We start from the raw sequence: 6,000 nt of genomic DNA, 5'->3' as shown, positions 1-6,000 counted from the left end.
TCCAAGAGGAAGAGACCAGGAAAACAACTTGGGGAAGGCTCCTCGCCCAGGGGAGGGGGGCCATGTCCTGGGCCTTGGGACAGCTCCGGCTGCCCTCCCCGCCGCCCTTCCTGGGCAGCTGCCACAAGAACCAATATTTTAGCCAAAAGGGGGGAAACTGCCCTCATTATTTACTTAAAAGATGCTCCTCAATGTAAATTATGTTTCCCCCAAGGGCTACTCTGATATCCCTCCACTAGTGGTCTCTCTGCTTGGTTATGTTTCGGGGGGGGGGGGGGCAGCTAGAGATGCTGGACTGGGGGCAGAGGAGGAATTTCAACATGAAATGTTTTGTTCATTAACAGAGAACATAGGGGGAAATTCCCTTCCTGCTTGGGTCTGGGCAGCCCAAGCGGACACTCTAAAGCTATTTTGAAAAATGGAGTCTAGGCTGTAGAGTGAGGTGAGGGTTTATATTGGGGGAGGGTAACAAGAGACCTCACTCTTCTTTGCAGACTCCTAACTTCTGGGGGGGGGGCGGAATTCTGAAGTTTAATCCTTCCTCCTTCCAGGGATTTGGTTCCCAATGCCCTCAAGATTCTTTCAGAGCAAAACAGTAGAAACTGTGATTAGACTGGAGTTAGAACTTCCCACCAAAGAAGAAGAAAAAGAAAAAGACAAGAAGAATGTCAAAGAGAGGGAGGAGAGGCCTTGGGCTTATCTGGGCGAGGTGGAATTCTGATAGAATATGCCAGATTTTATAGGCAGGTAGGCAAACACTGGTGGGGAATCTGGAGCAGGAAAGGCCCCTTTATCAGAGTGGATTTAGGCCATAGTGAGGAAGGAAAATGAGATAGTTTCAGGGTGGTGGGGTGGGGGGACTTCTGGTTAAATAGTTAGCTTCCCCCACTATGGCTAAAACCCGTTCCCATTTTCTACCTTTAAGAGATCTTTGCCCTTTTCTGGTGGGAGGTTGGAAGGGTCGGGGGCACACAGAGGCAGAAAAGTCCGGATAATAGGGTTCCAGGAAGTGGTATGCAGAATGAGGGTGTTGTGGGTGCACCCCAGGTAGCTGTCCCAAGATGGGAGGGTAAGTCGTCGAGGGGGGGGACTGGACTGGACCCTGGAGTTGGTGGGGCTCCGGGCCCCCCTCCCTGGCTCGGCCCAGGGCTGTGTTGGGATCGGGTTTCTCGGCGCCTGGAGCCTCCGCGAGGCCGAGCTGTTCCCGGGCCTCGGCCAAGCCGCCCCGGGCGCTGGCACTGCGCGAGGAAGCAGAGGGAGGGTTGGGGGGGGACTGCAGGGGGGGGGTGAGGGCGTTTACGTAACTGCCTCTCGAAGCCCGCCCCGACCTGCCAAACCCCAGTGTGATTGAGAGCGTGTGTGACTGCGTGTGCCTGTGTGACACACTGTGCACAGCTCTGTGTGACCGTGTGTGTATGGTGTGTATGTGTGATTCCCACTCTTTTGCAATCTATAGCCATCCTTGCTAGCGGGGGACACTGACTCCTAGTGTACTCTAGTGAGGTTGAACACTGGACATTTTACTCTTTGAGGTTGCGTGTGTAAGGCTACGGTGGCCTCATATTGGGCACTTGCAGGACAGAGACCTGTGTGTGAGGGATGTATAGCTAAGAAATGTGATATACAGTGATAGTACTGCAAGGTAGAAATTGTTATGCCATTTCCTTCACCAGGAGCCCTGGTAAGGGGAGACTGCAGAGGAGGAGTGTGGGCTGTCCTTCCTCAGGTGAGGAAGGGTCCTTGCTACCCAAAGGCCTGAGTCTGGTGAGAAGACATGATACAAGTTTAGGTCATCTGCCAGGGTGGAATGTGAAGTCACAAGTCCTGGCTTTGCGGGGCGCCAATGGCTCACATCTGTAATCCAGCTACTGGGGTGGGGGCTAAGATCTGATAATCATGGCAAGTCCCTGAGACTCTTATCTCTAAATAACCATCAGAAAACCAGAAGGAGGAAGAGGAAGAGGAGGAGGAGGAGGAGGAGAAGGAGGAGGAGGAGGAGGAGGAGGAGGAGAGGAAGAGGAAGAGGAAGAAGAAGAAGAAGAAGAAGAAGAAGAAGAAGAAGAAGAAGAAGAAGAAGAAGAAGAAAGAAGAAGTTGTCCTCCTCCTCCTGGCCACACATTACCCCCTTTCTTAGTGGGTATAAAGCTGTAGAGCTAAGTGGCATGTGAGAGGTGGTGGGTTGGGTCCCCCGCACAGCAAAAACACAAAAACAAAGCCCACAGCAAAAAGGAGGAGGAGGAGGAGGAGGAGGAGGAGGAGGAGGAGGAGGAGGAGGAGGAGGAGGAGGAGGAGGAGGAGGAGGAGGAGGAGAAAAACCCACAGGCCTTCCAGGAAGTCAAGTAAAAAACTCCCCAAATTTCCCAAGGTGTCTCTAAATCTGGGACCCCCATGTCTTGCACAGCCTGGGGGCCTCACTTCCTGCCACTCCTCATGGGAGAGGCAGATGGTGAGGCCAGGAAGGCAGTCAGTGTGCAAGCTGGGGTTGCCGAGAGAGTGCTGACGTTTAATTTAAGCATTGAGAAGGTAGGTGGCACAAAACAGGGGGGCCAGGAGTAAGAGCAACTGGGTAAGCTGGATGGGAGACCCAGCCAGAAGAAGACCAAGGCAGTGGGGAGCGACCCCAGAGGATTCAACACTGAGGGTTTAGGAACACAGGAGCTAGGGAGCAGGTAATAGAAGGGTATCAGAATTGACAAGAACGGGAACCCACCAGTCTTTTGTGGCCCCAGCTCAGGTGGGAGGAAAATCCGGTTCTTAGCCAGGTGATGGAAGCTTGGAGAGGGATCTGCTGCCCTGTCAGTGAGCCAGGCCTCCCCGCATAACGCGAGCCAGAGGGGCCCGCGCGCCCGTCGCCGGCCGCCAGGTGTCGCTGCGGCCCCGGGGAAGTGCGCGCGACGCTGCTGGATCCCGTTTCGGGAGGAGCTGCTCTCCCCCCCCCACCCCCTCCCCGCCACTGTCCCCCGACCCCCGGGTCCGACGTGCGCGCCCCATTCCTCATCGGCCCACACAAGTGCACGTCGCGTTCCCGGACCTTTGAGGTCGGGTGTGGGCCCTGCACCCCGGGACTGCGGCAGTGACGACGACGGCAGCTTCTGCGAACCCGGGTGGCACGGGGGTGGGGGTGGGGGACGCTGGTCGAGGCGGGAGTCCTGGCTGCTGGCAACCTTGCAGCCAGAGGCAGCATGCGGAACTCCAGGCAGCCCGCGAGCGAGTACCGAGCCACCGAGCTCCACGGCCTTGCCCGCCCATTCCCACGTGGGGATGGACCGGTGTGAGGCTGGGGTTCTTTTCGCCCTCCACCAACACCTAACCAATCCCGGGCCTAGCTGCCTCGCAGAGGGAAGCCCCTTCCCGCCCCTCCTCCAGCGTCCACCGCCCACACTCCTTCCTTGTCCCCCCCCCCACCACCACCACCCCTCTCACCTCGGTCCAGGGCCTGGGCCTCGAGGGCCGAGGCAACAGGGAGAGGACATCTTCCGGCCGCCGGCGTGTGTGGCCTCGATCTCAGCGGGGCGCAGCGACTTCGCTGTGTTTCCTGAAGCCCCGGCCGGCTGTCTCTGAGCCTCAGCCCGGGAGGACCCCTGACTCCTATGGTGGGGATCTGGGGGATTCAACTGCCATAGAAGTGAAACTGAAAAGCCTCGGCCATGGCGGGAAGGTTTTTTTTTTTCTTTCTTGTTTTCTTTCCCTCGGCAAAGGGAGTCTCTGAGGCATTTGTTGGGAAAGGGCCCGGGCGCTGTAGGCAGCCTGCGAGGGGAACAGTGTGAAGAAACAGCGAGATCTTCCCCTCCCCTCGCCCTCTGCCATGCAACAGTTTTCTGGAGGAGCAAGGCCTAGGGATTGTAGGTCAAAGGCCACGTGAAAAGTCCAGGGGCGGGGATGAGGGGGGGGGAAACCTCTCCCCTTCCCTGCCTCTGGGCTGCCCGCTCTCCACGGCATTCTCGTGTGGCCTCAGAAGTTGATCAGGTTGTCTAGCCTCCGTGTCTTCCACGTTGCAGCCACACCGGAGGCCCGAGGCCGCCCCTTCAGAGGCCCAGGCTGAGGAAGAGTGTTGACTGGGCAGCGCCAGGGGCTCGGATTTGGGTGTAACCTCGCCTTCTGGAGCTGCCTGGCCGGGCATGAAGGGTACAGCCGAGGGTGCTGCTCCCTAGGGCTGAGTGTCCGTGGAGATTGGGGAAGGGGGAGTGGTGATGGTGGTGGTGGTGTCACTAGGAGACATGGTGGGAGGCAAAGGCCGAGGCTCCCAGCCTGGTCCGCCCTGGGTCCGACCCCCTCAGTCCTGAGCGAGGGGTTTATCTGTGTGTGACTAGGAATCGAGGGGGTCGCTGCTGGGGGCAGTAGGAATAGGGGAGGAGCGAAGCCAGCTGGCTTCTTCTACCCAAAGTGGGGGCAGGGGACTCTGCCTCGCGCTCCTCTCGGTGATGCTGGAGTGAGGACCCCAGAGTTGGCCCGGGGTGTGCTAGGGTGCCTGTGCGAGACCCTCTGGGGCCCGAGCCTTCCGGGCAGTGTTCGCAGGAGGGACGTGGCCAAGTCTGAGTGAGTGGGGCGAGTGATCCCGGCGGGGGGAGGGGGGAGGAAAGGGTGCGCGGCGCGGCCGCCCGGAGGGAGCGGGCGGAGTGGGTGTGTGTCCGCGCGCTCGCGGTGGGGAGCCCCGCGGCTCGGGCTGTGCATGAAGCGCGGGAGGGGACCAAAAGCCCGTCTGGAGGGCGCGCCAGAGAAAAGGGCGAACGTGAAGGGGCCACGCGTGCCAGTGCGGGGCGAGTGTGCCAGCGGGGGGTAGGGCGCGTGCCTGCGCTGGGCGAGTGGCTGTGTGTGTGTGTGTGTGCGCGCGGGGGGGGGGCTCCCAGGCCCGGCGCAGGCACGCGTGCCCTCCGGAGCGGGCTGCGCGGGCCAGACACGGGAGCGTGCCACGGCGGGGGCGCGCGGGGGCCGTGGCGGGGAGGGGGTCGTGGCGCGCGGCCGCGGAGAGACAAGGCGAGCGGGGGAGGGGAGCCAGGGCGCGCGCGGCCGAGCGGGCGCCCGCGGTCACATGGGCGAGGGAAGGAGGGAGGGAGCGCGCGAGGGAGGGAGGAGGATGGGGGGGGTTAAAGCCTCCGAGAGCCGAGGAGCCGGTGCAGAGCGGGCGGCGGCGGCGGCGGTGGCAGCGGCAGCGGAGGCGGTGGCTCCAGCCGGCGCGGCGCGGCGCGGGGTTCGGCTGTGGGATCCGACCGCGGTGCTAGCTCAGCGCTCAGGGCTTCGCTCCCTAGCCAGGGGCGGACGAAGGGCGCGGCGCGGAGCCTCAGTGGCCCGAGGGCGCGGTGAGTACCCCGCGGCGGGCTGCGCGAAGCTTGGACCCTCGAACCCTTCCCGGCGGACAGACCCGCGGACCCGCAGCCCTCGCTTGCACGGAAAGAGTGAGGGGAACACGCGTGGGCCCCTGGCCGTGGGGAGGCAGGAAAGTTCATGAGAAACTTTGCCCGCAAACTCGGGGGCGGGGGCGCAGGAGAAGCGACCCCCCACGTCCGGGCGCGCCAGGGGTTGGGCGTGGTGGTGGTGGCGGTCAAGCTGGTGCTGGTGGGGCTGGACAATCGGCTGGAGGGAGGTGGTCCGGGAGGCTCATGCTAGGGTCCCCTCTTCTTCCTACCCTTCAGCCACACGCTCGGGGTCTGCGAACATTCCAGAGCTTGGTGGGTCGCCGAGGCCCCCCGCGCACCCTAAAGGCGGCTGCTTTCTCGGCCACATTCTGGACTTCAAAGCGCCCCGGGGTGTGAACGGAGGGCTGCGCGTCTGCCTGGGTTGTGTGTCCGTGCTAATCTGGCTCTGTGTGTGTGTGTGTGTGTGTGTGTGTGTTGGTGTGAGCCTGCCTGTGGTTTCCTCCTGAGTCCGCCTGGATGTATCTCCACGCAGTGGGTCTCCTCCGGCGTGTCTCTTTGTAAGTCCTCTGGCGAGTGTGATTCCGCCTGTGTTGTGTTCCCAAGTGTCTCTTTGTGAGTCTGTCCCTGTTGTGCCTCCTCCGGTGCG

General features: G+C 61.4%; 1 protein-coding gene across 3 annotated transcripts in view; it reads left to right on the top strand.

Moving 5' to 3' along the window:
- The first annotated feature begins 5,132 nt into the window (after positions 1 to 5,132).
- The window catches only part of Cntfr (ciliary neurotrophic factor receptor), a 39,874-nt gene continuing 39,006 nt past the window's right edge, over positions 5,133 to 6,000 (top strand). For 2 of the 3 annotated variants that reach the window (XM_048366587.1, XM_048366258.1), the window contains exon 1: positions 5,133 to 5,297. The gene's annotated coding sequence lies outside the window, so the exon portion shown is untranslated. Of the gene's footprint in view, positions 5,298 to 5,323; positions 5,394 to 6,000 lie in introns of those variants that run through there. The other variant, XM_048366425.1, reaches the window with a different exon arrangement.

The sequence above is a fragment of the Perognathus longimembris genome, chromosome 1 (assembly GCF_023159225.1).
Source record: "Perognathus longimembris pacificus isolate PPM17 chromosome 1, ASM2315922v1, whole genome shotgun sequence".
NCBI classification, from domain to species: Eukaryota; Metazoa; Chordata; class Mammalia; order Rodentia; family Heteromyidae; genus Perognathus; species Perognathus longimembris.
Note: the sequence above shows the minus strand (reverse complement) of the source record. Positions and strands in the feature narration are given on the sequence as shown.